Source organism: Zootoca vivipara, chromosome 7 (genome assembly GCF_963506605.1).
Source record: "Zootoca vivipara chromosome 7, rZooViv1.1, whole genome shotgun sequence".
NCBI lineage: Eukaryota > Metazoa > Chordata > Lepidosauria > Squamata > Lacertidae > Zootoca > Zootoca vivipara.
Window position 1 is genome coordinate 76300109 of NC_083282.1, and position 19679 is coordinate 76319787.

At 40.6% G+C, this 19679-nt stretch overlaps 1 protein-coding gene across 9 annotated transcripts in view; it reads right to left on the reverse strand.

The window, feature by feature from the left end:
- Positions 1–19679, reverse strand: part of SULF2 (sulfatase 2) — a 294763-nt gene that overhangs the window by 204699 nt on the left and 70385 nt on the right. For 8 of the 9 annotated variants that reach the window (XR_009557953.1, XR_009557954.1, XM_035124105.2 and 5 more), the window contains one exon: positions 13880–14000. The gene's annotated coding sequence lies outside the window, so the exon portion shown is untranslated. Of the gene's footprint in view, positions 1–11179; positions 14001–19679 lie in introns of those variants that run through there. The other variant, XR_009557952.1, reaches the window with a different exon arrangement.

A 19679-nucleotide genomic window follows, 5' to 3' on the forward strand; every position in this document is an offset into this window, starting at 1 on the left:
GCCTTAAAAGACCATGCTGGAGTCGTTACTCTAGAGTAGCCATACCAGGCCCTCTGACACCATGTATAAAGGATGCAGGTTACATCTAGGGTGCAATTCAATGTCACGGTCTTCCAATAGTTCCATCTGTACAAGCAATGAAGCTACCCTCCCTCCCTCTGCACAATGTTCTGAGGGTTCTCGACCTCCTCAGAGCCTATTTTTTTTGGGGGGGGCATGGATAGGGAGAAGAGTTATCCCCTTAAAATGCAAATTCATTGCAGTAAGGACTTGCCATTTTTTGCTTAGGAAATTCACTAAAGCATCCTGCATACTGATTATGCACCAGTTAAAGGGCATTATGTTGGAGAGCTAGGAAAAAACTTTGACCCTAGACAGTACTAAGCCATAGGAACAGTTGACCTGATTTGAACCAACCGGAATAGGTTGCTTGCTTGCTGCCTAAAGTACAAATCACAGCTGTTGTATTGCCTGGGACTCGAGGGGTATCATTTCTATTACTCTCAACAGCTAAGTAACATTCAAATCAACTTCTCAGAGCATAAGCCTATAAAGAGCTCTTGAAAGTTGCACAATTAGCATTTTAAAAGGAGAACAATTATCTGGTATATCACAAAGTGTGCTTTGCTCTATGGAGCGAGCTGATGGTCCTTACTAGTGTTATGACTAGATTTTTAGTATTCACAGATTCTCCAGTTCTCAGAACAAGATGGTTTATAGCCTCCATTATACTTTTCTTGTGGAGAAGAATTAGCCTGGGATCACAAAGTAACCTTTTAAAGGTTAATAGTCACCAGAAATAAATGTTAAGCATATTTTCCCTATTCCTGATAGATATTATTCAATTAATCTGAAACAAAAAAGTCATGCTTTAGTTCAGGTACATGCTTAGCGTACCGAATAGCTTCCTTCTAGTTGGATTAAAATATTTCCCGAAATAGAGAAATCTGGGTGTTTTGTCTGGACTCTGGAGGATATCTGGCAGAAAATCTGGAAAAGCTAGAGGGGCATGAGAATGTGTTTCCTTACTATTCTATTCCATACTGAACCTTGACTTCATGTCAGAGCCTAAAACCACCAGCTTACTAATTAGCATGAAATATCAAGGAGAAATAAAGTTTGGTTCCTATTTCAATGTGAACTTTGCTGATCCCAGACTTAAATCAATAGGATTTTGTACCTCTCCAAATTCCTTGATGCAGTTTCAGTGTTAAAAACCCCCCAGCATGCTTGATGGGGGAAATGAGTGTACACAATTGTACACTGAAAAATTCAAATAAATAAATAAAATTATGTTGTAGCCAATGTAGTGCTTGTAAGAAAACACTGGGGCCTAATTTGAATAGTAAAGTACTTTGTATCTTGTGGGTGGGGCTTGTGTGTAATGTTTCAGAATCAGCCCCTCCCTTCATTGTGTGTTCCTTTAAGAATGTCAGTTAAGAGCAGGCACCCCCAAACTCGGCCCTCCAGATGTTTTGGGACTACAACTTCCATCATCCCTAGCTATCAGGACCAGTGGTCAGGGATGATGGGAGTTGTAGTCCCAAAACATCTGGAGGGCCAAGTTTGGGGGTGCCTGGTTAAGAGGGACCAGCTGCCTCTTCTTGCTTCTTGCCTCAGACTTGCCTCATGTTGTTTTATTTACTTCCTTTCATCATGTTATTGTGTTACAGTTTTCTCTCAGTTTATTACTGAAGCTTGTTCACATTTACGTGAGCCACTTATTTTTCTCAAAGAAAAGGAACTCTGCTGAAGAATGGTGGAATGCCCTAAACTTGGGTGTGTGGGAGGATATTCCCATTTTCCAGGAGGAGTGATTTTGTTAATCACCCCCCTACCTCCACAGCAGTGCTCACTTAAAATCATTAGCAGTATGCTTGTTCTGCTGCAAAATGTTTTCCACCAGTAGAATGTTGTTGTACACGAGACTGCATCAGCTGCTTGCTGGTTACGTTATTGCAGACTAGACTGAACAATCTGTTGTGTAATGAGTTTCCGCTAGCACAACTGTTGTGTTGGTTTCCTCTGTTGCATTCAGCTATCACCTGTGGCTCCTAGAAGCTGTCAGCATGCAACAGCAGCCACCCCTCAGGAACAGCTTCGACTGTCTCAGACCCTCAGTGAGTTAGGGACTTCCCCTGCATGCGAAGACAGATTATGATGTATTGAGTGGACAAGACTAATAGTGGGTCCAATGGTAAAGAAGGTGGTTTCTGCTCATGCTGTAGAAGGAAGTGAGGGGCAGATGGGGCTCGTCAACCTGGGAAGGTAGTTCACCTAGGAGACGGAAAGCTTTGATCCTAAGCCTCTATTGCCTTGTGGGAATACTTATTTGTGAGAAAGGCTCAACTCAAGGAAAAATCCATTATCTGCTAACATCCGGAATATCTTCAGAAGAAGAAAAGGCCAAGGAGCAAACCCTACACAAATCCAGAGAAGAGTCCCTAAGACAGTTGGATGGAGACTTGTACTCCTCCTTGCACAACTCTTGCAGCCAAGCTAGTGCCAAATGTATTGCTCAGCTTTCCTTTGGACCACATCAGCGAGACTGAGAGGCCGTCTTCTTATCAGGGCAGCCCAGGACCTCCATAAACACTGCCCAAGCTTGCACCCCAGAGAGGTCACTTCAGTGCTGCTAGTGCAGCAAAAGCAATGAGGGAGGCAGTAGTTACTGGTCTCTGCAGCCACAGCAGGCACTGTGATTCTTCTGTGGTCTGACTTCACCCCAGGAGGCATACTTGATTGTCTCTTGAGAAAGACAGATGCCAACAGAGACCTAATATTTTTATGAGTACACAATGGATTTTCAGTAAGTCAGGAAGGTCAAGGTTCCAGCAATTTCCTTTACCTTTTCAGGGACTCCAAATTGGCAAAAGGAAAAACACAACGTATGCTCTGGTATGGGTGTGTGCTATATGGTCATATCCAGGAGAGCTTTGCTCTTCAAGGGGCATATCTGAACTGCTGCATCTTAGTCATTCCTTAATGGATTTTTGCTAGCATTTGGCCAGTTTATATTAGTCACAACACAGGTGGTTGTTGTTGTTGTTTAGTCGTTTAGTCGTGTACAACTCTTCGTGACCCCATGGACCAGAGCACGCCAGGCACTCCTGTCTTCCACTGCCTCCCGCAGTTTGGTCAGACTCATATTGGTAGCTTCGAGACACTGTCCAACCATCTCGTCCTCTGTTGTCCCCATTCTCCTTGTGACCTCAATCTTTCCCAACTTCACGGTCTTTTCCAGGGAGTCTTCTCATGAGGTACCCAAAGTATTGGAGCCTCAGCTTCACGATCTGTCCTTCAAGTGAGCACTCAGGGCTGATTTCCTTAAGAATAGATAGGTTTGATCTCCTCCAGCACCATAATTCAAAAGCATCAATTCTTCGGCGATCAGCCTTCTTTATGGTCCAGCTCTCACTTCCATACATCACTACTGGGAAAACAATAGCTTTAACTATACGGACCTTTGTAGGCAAGGTGATGTCTCTGCTTTTTAAGATGCTGTCTAGGTTTGTCATTGCTTTTCTCCCAAGAAGCAGGTGTCTTTTAATTTCGTGACTGCTGTCACCATCTGCAGTGATCAAGGAGCCCAAGAAAGTAAAATCTCTCACTGCCTCCATTTCTTCCCCTTCTATTTGCCAGGAGGTGATGGGACCAGTGGCCATGAACTTTGGTGTTTTTTTTATGTTGAGCTTCAGACCATATTTTGCGCTCTCCTCTTTCACCCTCATTAAAAGGTTCTTTAATTCCTCCTCACTTTCTGCCATCAAGGTTGTGTCATCTGCGTACCTGAGGTTGTTGATATTTCTTCCGGCAATCTTAATTCCGGTTTGGGATTCATCTAGTCCAGCCTTTCGCATGATGAATTCTGCATATAAATTAAATAAGCAGGGAGACAATATACAACCTTGTCGTACTCCTTTCCCAATTTTGAACCAATCAGTTGGTCCATATCCAGTTCTAACTGTAGCTTCTTGTCCCACATAGAGATTTCTCAGGAGACAGATGAGATGATCGGGCACTCCCATTTCTTTAAGAACTTGTCATAGTTTGCTGTGGTCGACACAGTCAAAGGCTTTTGCATAGTCAATGAAGCAGAAGTAGACTTTTTCTGGAACTCTCTAGCTTTCTCCATAATCCAGCGCGTGTTTGCTATTTGGTCTCTGGTTCCTCTGCCCCTTCGAAATCCAGCTTGCACTTCTGGGAGTTCTCGGTCCACATACTGCCTAAGCCTGCCTTCTAGAATTTTAAGCATAACCTTGCTAGCGTGTGAAATGAGCGCAATTGTGCACAATTGCGCTCATTTCAGTCATAGCAGATGTAAAAGACTGTCTGTCGTGCTCCTAAGTTAGGTACAATGTGATCTTCCAAAACAGTTGCAGTGGTGAATCCATGTAATAATTTAAACCCATCAAAGAGGAATTAATTGCTTCAAGGATACGGTGACCTGAAAACTGGGTAACTTTCTCTGTGTACAGACTGATCAGATAGATGGCAATCTCAAGAAGACAATCATTTGAACAAGCCCTGCTATAAGAAATGCTGTGTAGAGTGGCTGTGACAGCAGTGTGGTTGTTTTGCAGATTTCCCCCCCCCCCCATCCAGAGAAAGCAATAAGTAGTAAGACAGTAAACTGTGAAGTGATGGGGAACTGTCTGATTTAATGCAGCTGGTGAGTACAGAATTTCCAAATAGGCAAAGTATTCAAAAAGGTAAGAAACCACATTTGGAAGAAACAACAACATAGAATCCTATGGCATATGGGACTGACAAGTTCATTGCAGAATAAGCTTTCATTGGCAAAAGCCCACTTCATCAGATGTAAGTTTGGGATCAGTTGTACTGTATAAAGTAAATAAATTCAACAAGCCCATCTATGCTTAGCTGAAATTAATGCTTATTCTTCTCCTGTTTATCTTGTATTTCATTTCCTTCCCACTCCCCATGTCATATTCTAGATTGTAGATCCTTGGGAAAGGAAACTGCCCTCATACTTTGCAATGTTTTTCTGGAACTCTCTAGCTTTCTCCATAATCCAGCACATGTTTGCAAAAGTACACAGGTACTGCATGTCAAATTTCACCAAGATGGGTCCAATTATTTTTATTTCATAATAATGGGACACTTTTTGACCAGGCTTCTGCTTTAATATCCAGCACTTCCCATCCTGTTTAATCAAGCCTATATCAAAGAAAGGAAGACCTGCAAGTACTACATATTCTTCAACCAGATTTGAACATTGCAGAAGAAGCAACATTGTCCATAAGCAGGAGCTGATGCCACAGGTATAGGACACAACAACTCTGAAAACCTGGATGAAGGCAGCAGTAGTTTGTAATGTATGGTTTCCCCAATGTTTTTGATGAAGCAACCAGAAAAAAAGACAAAGTCTGCAGCAAAACCTTTTAAACAGAAATAATTTGCCATAGCCTTCACAGGGAATGCAGTACATTCTTAAGTCCATGGAGTTAAAGCAACAGACAAGCAAAATTGTGGGATGATGCATGAGGTTTACAATTTTTTGGTACACTGCCATCTTATCTACAAGAACTGCAGCTGGTGCAGGACAAGGAAAAAAGGGACCATCTCCTTAGAAGATTAATAGTTTGCTGCATGGAAGAACAAAGTGTAGATAAACATAAATAAACATGCATTGAACACCGTCTGCTGCGTATGAGCTAAATCATTCTGCCAAAGGGAAATAAAGAAAAGCTACTTTAACATTTAGAGCAGTGCAAGACAGCATGGATAAGCTCAGGTAAGCAGAAGTTTACTGGCAAAAAACCCCCAGCATTAATACCTGAATACATTTTCTGAAATGGTGAGCTTTATTAAAGATGCTTTCCAGCCACTGAAATCCAATAGTTTAATTGCACTAGGAAGCTGATGAAGATAAAAATGTTAATTCATAGGAGCATGCTTTATCAAAGGATGTAAAATTCAATCTGAAAGGCACTGATGTATTAACATTCAAACAGCATCATTAATGTAATTAATTCTCATTCTAAATCTCCTCTTTTGTTACTAAAGTCCTGTGAGATGAGCAGGGTTTATTTAAGCCTGTACACGTACACACACACACACACACACACACACACACTTCTAAAGATAACAGAAAACAGATTTATACAGATGGGAAACCTTCAATTTCTAACCATTGTTATTTGTTAACACTGTTAACAAGTGTGGCATTGACTTCTGATTAAGCCAGAGTTTCTCCAAATAACTTGAATTGTTTCCTTAATTTGAAATTAATTCTTTTTATAACACATCCCATTAAATATCATAAAAATTCCAACAGTGCCCTTCAGCTCTCTATATTGGACAAACAGACCAAACCGTACGCCAAAGGATAAATGGACATAAATCTGACATCAGAAATCACAAGACAGAGAAACCAGTAGGAGAACACTTCAATCTCCCAGGACATTCTATACAAGATGTCAAAGTAGCTGTTTTATTACAAAAGAATTTCAGAAATAGACCGGAAAGAGAAGTTGCTGAACTGCAATTCATCACCAAATTTAAAACCACGGAGAAACATGGTCTAAATAAAGACATTGGATTCTGATCTCATTATACGTGATAAAGCTATCTTTAGCCATCTCACTCCTTGCTTTTCCTGTGGGACCAATTGCAGTCGTAAACAGTTGTAAATTCTTCCTGTAAGACCAAATGCAGCCATAAACAGTCCAGTTTATGAGGGGCACCTTCTGAGTGGTGCCCCTCCCCACCCTCTCACTATATGTGGGGATCTGGTGACTTCTGTTTCAGTGTATCTGAAGAAGTGTGCATGCACATGAAAGCTCATACCAATGACAAACTTGGTCTCTAAGGTGCTCCTGGAAGGAATTTTTTTATTTTGTTATAAAGATTCTTAAACACTTTACAATAAGAATTCAATAAAAAACAAAACTATGAACAACATCCAATTACCTTAAAAATTGGATAGAACAAACTATCCCCAACCTTATCCCCACTAATTCCCCTGGCTTACCACCCATTATTCCACCATGCAGCACAAAACCTCCAGATAAAAACCTGGCAAACCAAAGGTTTACATCGCCTAATAGACTTCTATAAAAACAACAAACCTTTGTCAACACAAGAAATACAGGACAAACTAGAAGACATCCTTGTGCCCTGGTTAGCACAACACCAATTATATGCCTTTCTAAACAACCCAACAGTAAAATCAGCAGCAACTAGACCCCTGATTGAAAACCTCCTCCTAATGACAAAAGGACACAGCAAAGGAATGGTATCTGCAATATACAAAAAACTGTCCTGGCCTGTACTGGAGAAGGTATCCTGGTCCCAAGTTGTTTAGAACTAAGTATCAATAAAACAGGGATGTGGGTAGCACTGTGGTCTAAGCCAGTGGTCATCAACCCCCCGGGCCATGGACCGGTACCGGTCCGTGGATCAATTGGTACCTGGCCGCCCAAGGAACATTAAATACAATTAAATTAAAATTATTAAATCAAAACAATCTAAATAAAATATAAACAATCAACGCCCCCCCCCTCAGCGGGCCGCAGTAAAATTACCAAACGTTGACTGGTCCACGGCGATAAAAAGGTTGGGGAGCACTGGTCTAAGCCACTGAGCCTCTTGGGCTTCCCGATCAGAAGGTCAGCAGCTTACCTCCCAAGTCCCGGACTGCAGAATCCGGGACCGGCAGCCGTGTGACACCGGAAGTTGCGTCGACGTAACTTCCGGTGTCGCTTTGCCCTTCTATGGGCACCAAAAATGGCCGCTGCCGGCTTCAAAAGTTGCTTGTACGCATGTCAGGAAGTGCGCCGACGCAACTTCTGGTGTCGCTCCGCCCATCTATGGGCACCAAAAATGGCCTCCGCCGACACCGGAAGTCGTGTCTATGCACTTCCGGACATGCGTAGGTGCGACTTTTGAAGCCGGCGGCGGCCATTTTTTGTGCCCCTAGAAGGGCAAATCAGAAAGAAGAAAATAACAGAAAGGAGAAAATAACAGAGAAAAATGGGAGACGAAGTGATACAGGGGACCACCGGGAAAAGGTAAGTAAAAACGGGGGTTTCCCGGGGAAAACAGGGTACTTGGCAGCTATGGTCAGCAGTTTGAACCCCACGATGGGGTGACCTCCTGTTGCTTGGTCCCAGCTCCTGCCAACCTAGCAGATTGAAAGCACGCCAAAAAAGTGCAAGTAGATACCGCTCTGGTACCGCTCCGACAGGAAGGTAAACAGCGTTTCCGTGCGCTGCTCTGGTTTCGCCAGAAGCGGCTTAGTCGTGCTGGCCACATGATCCGGAAAAACTTTCTGTGGACAAATGCCAGCTCCCTCAGCCTGTAAAGCGAGATGAGCGCCGCAACCCCAGAGTCGTCTGCGACTGGTGCGACTGGACTTAACTGTCAGGGGTTCTTTACCATGTATATATATATATATATATATATATATATATATATATATATATGGTAATCAAACTTGGCTTGGTAGCTAATAGGCACCCAGCGCAGAACTGGTGTGATTTTGTGGCAAATCTGGTTGCTTTAGCAGCTGCATTTTATGCTGTTTGCAACTACCGAACCAGGCACAGGGGTAGAACCAATGACAGTGCATTAAAGTAGTCTGATTGGGAGGTTACCAATGCATGAATCACCATGGCAAAACTATGCACAAATTAATTATGGGCATGCCAAGACACTGACATCACCAGGGATTCTAATGACAGTCAATCTAGGATCACCCCCAAAGTATGCTACTTCAAATGCAGTGTGACCCCATCTAGAGCTGGTACACAATCTAATTCCCAGACTTGGGAATCAGCCATCCACAGGGCCTCCATCTTGTCAAGATTCAATCTCAGTTTATTATCCTTCATCCAACGCATGGCAGTATCCAGGCACCAGTTTAGGAAAGGCAAAGCCTCTCCTGATTCAAATGTTACAAAGAAACAAAGATGCGTATCATCAGGATATTAGCTCACAAAACTGGATGTTCCCCACCCCTGATTTAAAGGTTTAAAAGTCATCACCAGCATATATATTCCTCTGTTTCTCATCCCTTGGTCACTTGCAACTGACTCAGTCATTATGTTTGACAGCACAGGACATGGTATGAAAGTTCTGTACACGGTATGGATCTGTGCTGATCATTGACTCATGCAAATTACAAATTAATACAATCATTAAGTGATGACAATGCATCTGTGAACCAGCTTCTAATGTACCCTTTTGAATTATGCACATTTCAGTAAATAAAAATAAGAAATTTGATGCAACAGAATTGGAGTAAAAGGTAACAAAATACTGGTGTCTATTTGCTTATTTTGCAGTGGTGGCTTGATAGATGCACTTAAGATTTACCGAATGACTACTAGACTTTATAATTATCTGGTGGAGGTAAGGGAATGCCTTTTAATCAGTCTGTAGTTAATTGGTTTTCATTGACTTCTTTTATCCAAGTTGCCTGGCATGATATATGCATGCAAAACTTTTAAAGCTCCAACAATCTTCTCTTCAGTTTTCCTAATATGCACAAGATTGCAAAAATGTGCCCTGTTTAAATATTATTTAAACATTATTGCAATGCACAATGAAATCTGGTTAACTATACAAATTTATTCTTTTTAAATTTCGAAGCCATACTATTGTAATAGCTTCTGTGTGATGACAAATACTTGTCAATACAACACTTTACAAAAAACCAAATCATATCCTTTGTGTGGCCATACTCTTCCTGCAAAATTCCACTGGAATACCATTGCCTGTGTACATATCCCCTTTTCCCTCTCTCTCCATGTCCTCATATAATGGTGTTTGAAATTTCTAATTTCTTAGCTCAGCCCCATCCTCTCTTGTTTGTGGAATGGGTATTGCTCTTTCTAGATGCCACTGTGCAGAAGATTTATGTGATTTGACATCCAACCCTAATGTTCATGCCTTGCAAGATGCTCATATGTTATTAACCCACTGCAGTATTGTTTCAAGATGACTTGGTTTTCAGCCTTCTTCTTTTAGCATATTAGGTAATAACCATTCGCAAAAAATTTTTTTTGAATAAAGCTTCAGATGCAGCGATGATTAGGGATGGAGGAAAAATCTTTTAAAAAAATATTCATGGAATTTGGTGGATCTGGGTTGATAAAGCATTGCCCACAATTAGACTACCTCTTGTGTCCCTGAGCATGTGCTTACGTTGGAGTCACTCATGAATTCCTTGATTTTTAAAAGTCTGAATAATTATATGCAAAACTATACACAAGAATACATATATCATATGTATAATACATATGAATGAGTCAAGGCCCATGTGGTGTCATATTTATGCAGCATAATTCTATAAGTATCAATACATAAGCATTTAAATATATATGCATAGTTATATGCATTTTTAATGTGTCAGTTACCTTAGGAAACCTGGAGTCTGTAGCTTACAGATAACAATACACATAATATGCAATTATGTGCAATAATTGTTCATATTTTTAGAAGTAGTAGTAAAAAAACCCCCAAACCTTTCACTTCCAATCTTCTAATTCCAAGATGGGAATTATTAAAAAAAAATCAGTTGGATGCACTCAACATTGAAATTATCAGAAAATTCCATCCATACTGCTTATTCAATCATGATTGGTTTGCACTCATCACCATTTCTAGAAGCTTGGTGTAACTCCTGATCATTAAAGGCCATTCATTTATGTCCTTATTGCCAACCATTGAGTGTCATGCTGTGCGAAGGCCCAGAGCATTTCCAATAACCTACAAGTCTGTTATGCAAAATATGTTATCATATTTTCCACACTATGTACCGGGTAGAAAGTTTACTGAAACTTATAAGTGAACACCTCAATAAAAATGCAATCGATCGATCAAAATAATATAAAACAGCAAAATCATGAAATACCGATAATCCAGACTGGATAGTACAAGACAGAGGAGAAGATGGGTAGCATTGTAGGTGTTGCAAAAGATGTCAGGGATAGGGCAGGATGGAGTGCACAAGAAAGAAGGGAATGTGCTTATGGATGCATTTTTGTAGGCTTGTCTGTGTGGGCATGGGCATGTTGAAAATGATAATAATGGATGGATGACCAACCTTCACATAGGCACTGCAACGAACACAAGTAACTAGCAAAATAAAAAAAATCCTTCAGTAGCACCTAACTACACTAGTGTATCTGTGTATCTGAAGAAGTGTGCATGCACACGAAAGCTCATACCAAAATGAAAACTTAGTTGGTCTTTAAGGTGCTACTGAAGGAATTTTTTTATTTTGCTTCGACTCTGACCAACACAGCTACCTACCTGTAACTAGAACAAGTAACTAGGTTTGTGACACTGCTGGAAAGAGGCAAGATGGGGATGGAGGCTTGATCAGGGCAATGAGTAAGGTCAGCACACCTGCTTGCCTTTTATGCTGTGCTGCTGCTTGCTCTCCAGCTCAGCAGACTACACTAGAGGCAAAACTGTTCCAAAGCTTTTGGAGCTCCATAATACACATGAACAGGATTGGCAGCACCTCATTTCAAAGCCCTGACTTCTATTACACTAGGGGGGGAAGTTGACCTACAATAGTTTTATAGGTCTGAGGCATATGAAGCACCAAAATAGGACTTTGCACACGGCCTCCATTTCTTTTAATCCAGCTTGCTTTAATCATAGCTTCAAGGGCATAAGGAGGTCTAAATAGACTTGATTTTGAAGCACAGATGAGCACCCTATTCCTTTTTGCCCTTGGAGTTAGAGAAGCACAAATTATGCACGTACAAGTAGGATTGCAACTGACATAGCAAACCCAAAACACAAAATCTCTGATTATAAAAATAAAAAATTATGTAGATCATCCAAAGAGGAAGTGTGTGAAGCTTTTGTTTAGTTTTTTCTAAAACATTGTACTAAACTTGACCTCTGTAAAAAAAGAGTAAGAGGTTGCACATCTTGTGCAAAAACCAAAAGGGAATCTGGCAGGCCATCTTATTTATTTATCCTTGCAGCATATTGGGAGCTTAATTTTAGAACTATAACACATGACAGGAAGCATCTGCCTGGCTGCCCAGATACAATACTCCTTAGGCAGAGGAAACAGGGATAGGATGCTGCCCTATGCAAAGTCAAAGTGTTTGTCCATTTAGCTTGGCATTGCCTACTTGACTGTAGCTCTCCAGGGTCTCAAGAAAATGACATCTTTCGCATCATCCTACTACTTCATCTCTTTAAGTGAATACATGAGGGACAGAAAATGGGATCTTCTGCATCCAAAGCTTGTAATCCAACAGGGCTATAGTTCCTAATTAAGCTAAGTAGGCCAACAAGGTTCCATGTGGGTCTGCCTTTGAAGGTGGTTCAGAAACAGCAACATATATGCAGTGTGGCTGAACATAAGAACTTGATTCAGGCCAATGGCCCATCTACAGTAGTCCAGCATCCTGTTCTCACAGGGAACAATCAAATGCTTCCTCAAGAGTCTAATATTAGGCTCAGCCAAGGAGCATGTCTCATTTTTGGAGATGCTTTTAGTTACTGGAAGAAATGTACACTCTAGGCCAGGGATCCCCAAACTACGGCCCTCCAGATGTTTTGGCCTACAACTCCCATGATCCCTAGCTAACAGGACCAGTGGTCAGGGATGATGGGAATTGTAGTACAAAACATCTGGAGGGCCGAATTTTGGGGATGCCTGCTCTAGACTAAATCCTGTTTAAGAGAAAACCTGTACTTGGAACTGAGGCAAACATGAGGGATCTTCACTTGGTGCAGTGCCACATAAACGTTCATCTAATAAAGTGGAAAGAACACAATATGAAAACTATGTTTTAGAAAACTACATCCTCAATCCAGAAGAACTTTAATGAGAATAAGTCTAATTGGCATGCTTATTAATTTATGTCTGGGATCTAAGTGGTAGCTGATTCACACCACAATGAGTCATTAAATTAATATTTTCTGTATTTGTGACCAAGGCTGAGGTAAACTGAAGATGCCACGGACAGAACTAACATTTCTAATTGACCATTCCTGTTATATGTCTTCCATACAGAAAACAGCCTCAGCTCAAGCTCTTTCCTTGCTATAAGTCTTCTAGGGTTATTTGCCTTCACCCTCTGAAATAACTTTAACTGGCAGTCTTTTAATTGCTTTTACTAGGGTCAACTGAAGATACATTAACACTGAAGATACATTAAAGTGAGAGGTCGGAGGGAACATATATGAAAGGTGACTACTGAAGCCAAGAAGCTAGGATGATACCGAGTAACACAGCAAACGAGGTCATTTGACTTGTGTATTTGGATGCTAACTGTATTTGTTTAACAGTTCATTTCTTCAGAGATTGCAAAATCTGGCTCTTTAAGGCCATGAAACATGGTAACATAATTTGCATGTAAGTTAGATTCAAAAAGAAATCCTGCATATGCAGTATTAAGTACCAAATTACACATTTAACAAGCACCAGTGGAAGCTTTTGCATACAGTAATAGATCACTTTCATAATAATAATAAAATAATAATAATAATAATAATAATATTTCTTATACCCTGCCCACCTGACTGGGTTGCCCCAGCCATTCTGGGTGGCTTCCAACAAGAATACAAACAAAACCAACAAACAAATCAAACATTAACAGCTTCCTGAAACAGGGCTGCATTCAGATGTCTACAAAAATTTATATAGTTGACTTTTTGACATTGCAAAATGTGAGATTAGATCACATCTATTTTTTTACTTGTTGACACACTCTTCTATTTTCATTCTTTAACTGATTCCGTGTGTGTGCAAGTAACGAGGTACAGCAGGTGAAAAGCATTGCAAAAGCATCTTTATACAGATTTTGCCTTTTGTTTCCTATCACTCACAGTTCATGTAATCCTGCATTAAACATGAGCAACTCATTTAAAGACTTACCTTCAATTTGTTCCTAGGGAAGTGAATAGTCTGTAATGGACATACAAGCAGGGAAAGGCAACAGATTTTTTCCCCCAAGGTGCCTGAATAGGGTGTGGAAGCTGGATGAAAAGTGCAGAACCTGAAAAAAAAAGCAAGGAAGAGAGATTACATTTACACGTGCCTGAAAAGTCGGAGAGAAGTAATATCACTGGCATTTCCCCAATCTCTCTCTCCCTGCCTCTTCCATATTGCAGATTCCCATCACTTCTCAATGCATTAATTTTTTTGCTTAAAATGCATATGGGATGTGCATTTTAGAGAACAAAGACAGTGGGTTGCGCATATATATATCTCTCTCTGTGTGTGTGTGTGTGTGTGTGTGTGTGTGTGTGTGTGTGTGAATATACAGTGGAACCTCGGTTTAGGAACACCTCGGTTTATGAATTTTCGGTTTACGAACGCTGCAGATCCATCTGGAATGGATTAATTCACTTTCCATTACTTTCAATGGGAAAGTTCGCTTCAGTTTATGAATGCTTCAGTTTATGAACAGACTTCCGCAACCAATTACACCCATGCTTCGGGTTAAGTACGCTTCAGGTTGAGTACTCCGCGGACCGTCTGGAACGGATTAATTCACTTTCCATTACTTTCAATGGGAAAGTTCGCTTCAGTTTATGAACGCTTCAGTTTATGAATAGACTTCCGGAACCAATTGTGTTCATAAACCGAGGTACCACTGTAGATACATTCTAACACTCTTTCTTGAAAGTGGCCAACCAGATGCTTCTAGAATATCTCATGAAATTTTCAGAGGCAATAAACCTGGCAATAATGTGGTGGAGCAAAAAACAGAGGTTGTCTTATTTTACCTATTTATCTGTTTACTTAAGGCATCCAATATACAGAATCTACTGTTTCTATTAATTATGTAGTAGATCCCTTTGTCCTAAACCTCCCACCATATTGTACCACTAGGTGCTTTTGCATTTAAAACAAAATAGAATAGCATAACTGGCGGACCTTGGTGTCTCATACTTCAGTGGAGCCCTGTGCATCCTTCCTTTACCTCTTGGCTTCCGTTGGATGTCATAGCTGCAGTGCCCCAGAAGCTCTGCACCTGGTGTGACGACAACAGTTGCGCTCCCCTAGATCCAACTATGATAACATCTCCACTATTCACTCTCTCTTTGCCATTGATAAGCCACTATCATCATGTTCCTCTTTAGGCTTAATGTTTTCTAATTTAAGAAACTTCAACCTCTCGAACCTTCCTCCATATGGATAATGCTCCACCTCATTAGTCAATCTCTTTCATTTGAGTTGCAGAAGTAGGAAAGCCAAATGGATGTATTTTAGTTATCTGTACAAGCTTTCTGATTGTATCCCTATGCCCCCTTTCAGATTATGATGAAATATACTTCATACTTAGGGTATATCCTAATATTTCTGCTGAGATACGTACTTGCCAGAGCATAATTTCAATACAGCTTTTGATAAACCAAAATGAAAAAGCAGGTATCATTAAAATGTCAAACTTGGCAGCAGGAGGGTCAGCACTTCTGTCCTGCAGCTGAGCCCCATATTAATCCAGATAATCAGAGCAACACTATGAGTCCTACTATAGGTAAAAACTGGCACTTGTCCACCTTGTCTCCATGGAAATGTAGTCTTGTTTAATACCTCTTTACAAATTGTAAAGAAGCTCTGAAATTTACAAAGGTAATCTTGTTTTATTTCATGCATATCACTGAGCATGCCCAGAACTATGCTAGTCAGGTGCAGTCACTCAGGAAACTTAAATATGGTATATTGCTGAGATTGCTTTCTTCTTTTCTAGTACCATTTTCCCAAAGAGCAAAAGAAGTGCAGTATGCATTTATCTCTGCATATAAATCTCAAAAGATTTATTAATATGAAGAGTCATTGCAAATTGCCTGTCGAAATTGCGTTCGTGATGAACAAGAACGACACTAAATTTTGCAGCTTGATTAAATCTCCCAGATAACATAGTAATGAGTGCAAAACTCTGTCACTAAAATAAATGTCGGTATTCTTCTCTCAAAAGTAACATGTATTTATTTCATTTGTTTATTTGAACCAGGGGTGGGGCGAATCAGTGATGATGTGCTTCAGTTCCTTTATTTCACTGGGTACTAGACAGCGTCATACTGACACCAGGCATGAAATATGACCACACCACACCCCCTTAGTATCACTACTTACAGGGCCTGCTTCATACCCCAGATGTTTTTGCCTCACTGGAATGTGTTCTTGAATTCCAATAATGGCTCCTGTTTCTCTGCACAGAAACTACCTTAGTGAACAAAGGTAACATGAACCTTTGTAGCTCTGCCCATTTGCCTGAATTTGAACCTGACCTAGAGGATACCAACTTGGAAGTGACCCCCTCCCAGAAGCCACTTTGCTGAGGGCCCCCTCAAACAGCCCTCACATACCTGGTTCGCCACAAGCAAATGGAATTCCAGGTCAAAGATAAATAATACGATGCCAGAGGGGGCTGCTCAATGATTATTGATTATGTATATTATAAAGTACTATGCTCGGGTTAAAAAAAAAAAGCAAGCAGCACCCATCCACCAGGGGTGACAATAACACATTCACAAACTGGAGGAGAGGAATGCAGGGCTAATGCAAATTTGCTAACAAATATACAGTACAGAGATTTCAGTGATAATACACAGAAATGAGGACCCCACAACCAATTTCACTAAATCGAATTACATGTCCTGCACTGCAGCTTGCCACAGAGAATTATCTTCCTCCCCCTGCACAATGTTCTGGGGGTTTGCCCAACCCTCTCCTTGAATCAATTTCAGGGGGTACTCATGGGAAAGAAGAGGAGAAAGCCCCATTTCTCAAACAGAAGCCCTTTTTAGGTGAATATCCCCCACTAATCTTTATTGATGAGATTCCAGATATGTTTATATTGTTTTATGCATGTTTTAAAACATTCCTACAGATGCCTTCTTCAAGCAAGGACCCTCCATGGAACTCATACTAGGGGTGGAGAGGTAGGAGAAGAAAATTCATTGTGCTTTCCCATCCCAACCTACATATTTAGTCTGTATGTAAATAAGGCTGAACTTGACAGATTTTTGCCATCCATGGTTAAGGTATCTTTCAGATTTATTATCTGTGAATCACCTTTCTGAGATTAAAAACCTAGTAGCAATTAATTTGTCATCTTCTGAAATATTTGGCAAGAACCTACTCCTGTCTAACAAGCAGCCATGAAATTCATATTCAGAACCTCTCTCTCTGGGAAATTAATCTTCAGCAATAAATTGCCTTTACTATGGAGAACAATTATTACATTCATGCTCCATTTATGACATGTGGCCAAACTGATAACTCATCTATGATAATATTCTCTCTTTCACACTAACACAAACCCAGGAATGCTAGCCTCTTTACATCCTTGGGAGCTACTTATAATAGTGTTCTGGGGGCCAGAAGTACATTTATGGTTGCCTTAGAAGTTTCCAGACTCCATAATAAAGCTGTTTTTGTGTAGTGGTAAGAATTTCACCATAATGTAGTGCACATCCTCATGTATAGTACGGTATTTGCATTCAAATACAAGCATTTATATGTTATCTAAAAAGGTAAAGGTAAAGGGACCCCTGACCATTAGGTCCAGTCGTGACCGACTCTGGGGTTGCGCGCTCATCTCACATTATTGGCCGAGGGAGCCGGCGTATAGCTTCCAGGTCATGTGGCCAGCATGACAAAGCTGCTTCTGGCAAACCAGAGCAGCACATGGAAATGCCATTTACCTTCCCGCTGTAGCGGTTCCTATTTATCTACACATTACATATAAAATGCAAGAGAGGGATGGGGCATTAAAGTGTGAAAATATCTTCCTACAACTTAAAGGCTTCTTTCATGAAAGAAGATTCCACCTAAACATTAGGAAGAACCTCCTGACAGTAAGAGCTGTTCGACAGTGGAATTTGCTGCCAAGGAGTGTGGTGGAGTCTCCTTCTTTGGAGGTCTTTAAGCAGACGCTTGACAGCCATATGTCAAGAATGCTTTGATGGTGTTTCCTGCTTGGCAGGGGGTTGGACTGGATGGCCCTTGTGGTCTCTTCCAACTCTATGATTCTATGATTTCAAGCTGTGGGTAAACATACTGGATTCAAATTTGACAGTCACCAGGGACCATATAAAATCACTCCAGTGGCTAGATTTGGCATTCCAGCAGGTCATCCCTGAGCTAGTTTATTTCCTATTGTTGTTAAGTGTTGATAATTCTTATACATTTGCAAAATGTATAATTTTGCAATTATACATAATAGTTTTTGCATAATTATACATATACTTTTGCTCAGTACACTTTCAGGAATGGCTTTCGAAAAATATCTCTCCCCCCCCCAAGTATTTTGGGCAAATACAGCAATATCAAAAGCTATATTTTAATCTATAGTATAGTATCTTAGGCCAAATGACAGAAAAGCTCACCGCAAAGGGGTAAGTAAATAACCCCTGTTGTAAAAGATAGCAATGCTGCTTTCCTCATGGAATGTCTTGCATTGGAGAACAGCTGTTTTGTTTCAATTATTTATGATCACAACTCGGCAAGCTGTACATCATTAGAAACGTTATTGTTTGGTTTTGCAAAGGCACACATGCCCTAGCAACAAGACATTTCTCTGACCCATCTGTTGCTAAATCTTTGATGAAAATGGAATGAAAACTTTTAATTTGTTGGCTGTTTGTCTACTTGGGGAAGAATTAGTTAAATTTTAAATGAAGAAGGAAAAGAAAGGAAACACTAAAAGAAACATTGCATTAAATTGGATTTTAAAACGTTTCCCCCTTGATGCATGACTCACTCCGTATGCAACATCAGAGGATATACATGCTAAGTAAAACAAAAACACTATAGCTAAAATACAGCAACAATTACGGTAACTTGTTGAAAAGCACATTCAAATGGGATAAAAAAGGCAGCTACATAGTTTCCATCTCTTTCCTTTGATTTGTTTTACAATTTCTTTAGATACATGTTTGTGACCTTGTGTCCTGACAATACTGTGATTTTCCAGATCTAAGAGGCAGTCAATGTGCACCTCTGTTCTCTTGCACTACTGTGGCAGGCATATTAGACTTCATGTCGTTGGAATAAATATTCTGTAGGCTACAAGCTTTTTAACAGATTAATTGGTGTAATTAAAATTGACTAAAGCTTTAATTGCCAATTTAAAAGGCATATCGGTTATTCAGGAAGTAGCTCTCTGGAATGGACTCTTTTTGTTTCCTAAAACCACCTTTGCCTGAGCAATCTCAGATAAGGTAGCTTCTGTGCAATGCACAGTGACCAGTGAAAGGATACTTAGAGCAACTTGGTAAAGCCCTAACCACTGTCTCTCGCCAGATCTAACACAGCTGGGCATAAACACATAAAAAGCTTAAGGTGGGATGCACGGAGAGAGGCAAGCAGCGGTATCAACAAATGCAGCACCAGCAGATAACTGAGGTTTAGCGGCAACCTTACCACAACCTCAGAGGCAGCAAAGAAAGCAGAGGAAAGGCAGACAAGTTGGAGACAGCTAAACAGAGAAATGGGAGTGGAGAAACTACACAGTCCTCGGCCCTGGAGCTACCCTAGGATGAGAAAATGTCTATACAACTTTGGATGGCTATTAGGATTCAATATGACCTAAACAGATTTGAGAACTGGGCCAGAACCAACAGCTTGATTTCAGTAAGGACAAATGTAAGGTAGAAATAATCTTGGGCAGGAATTATTAGATCAGGCACCCCCAACCTTCAGCCCTCCAGATGTTTTGGAC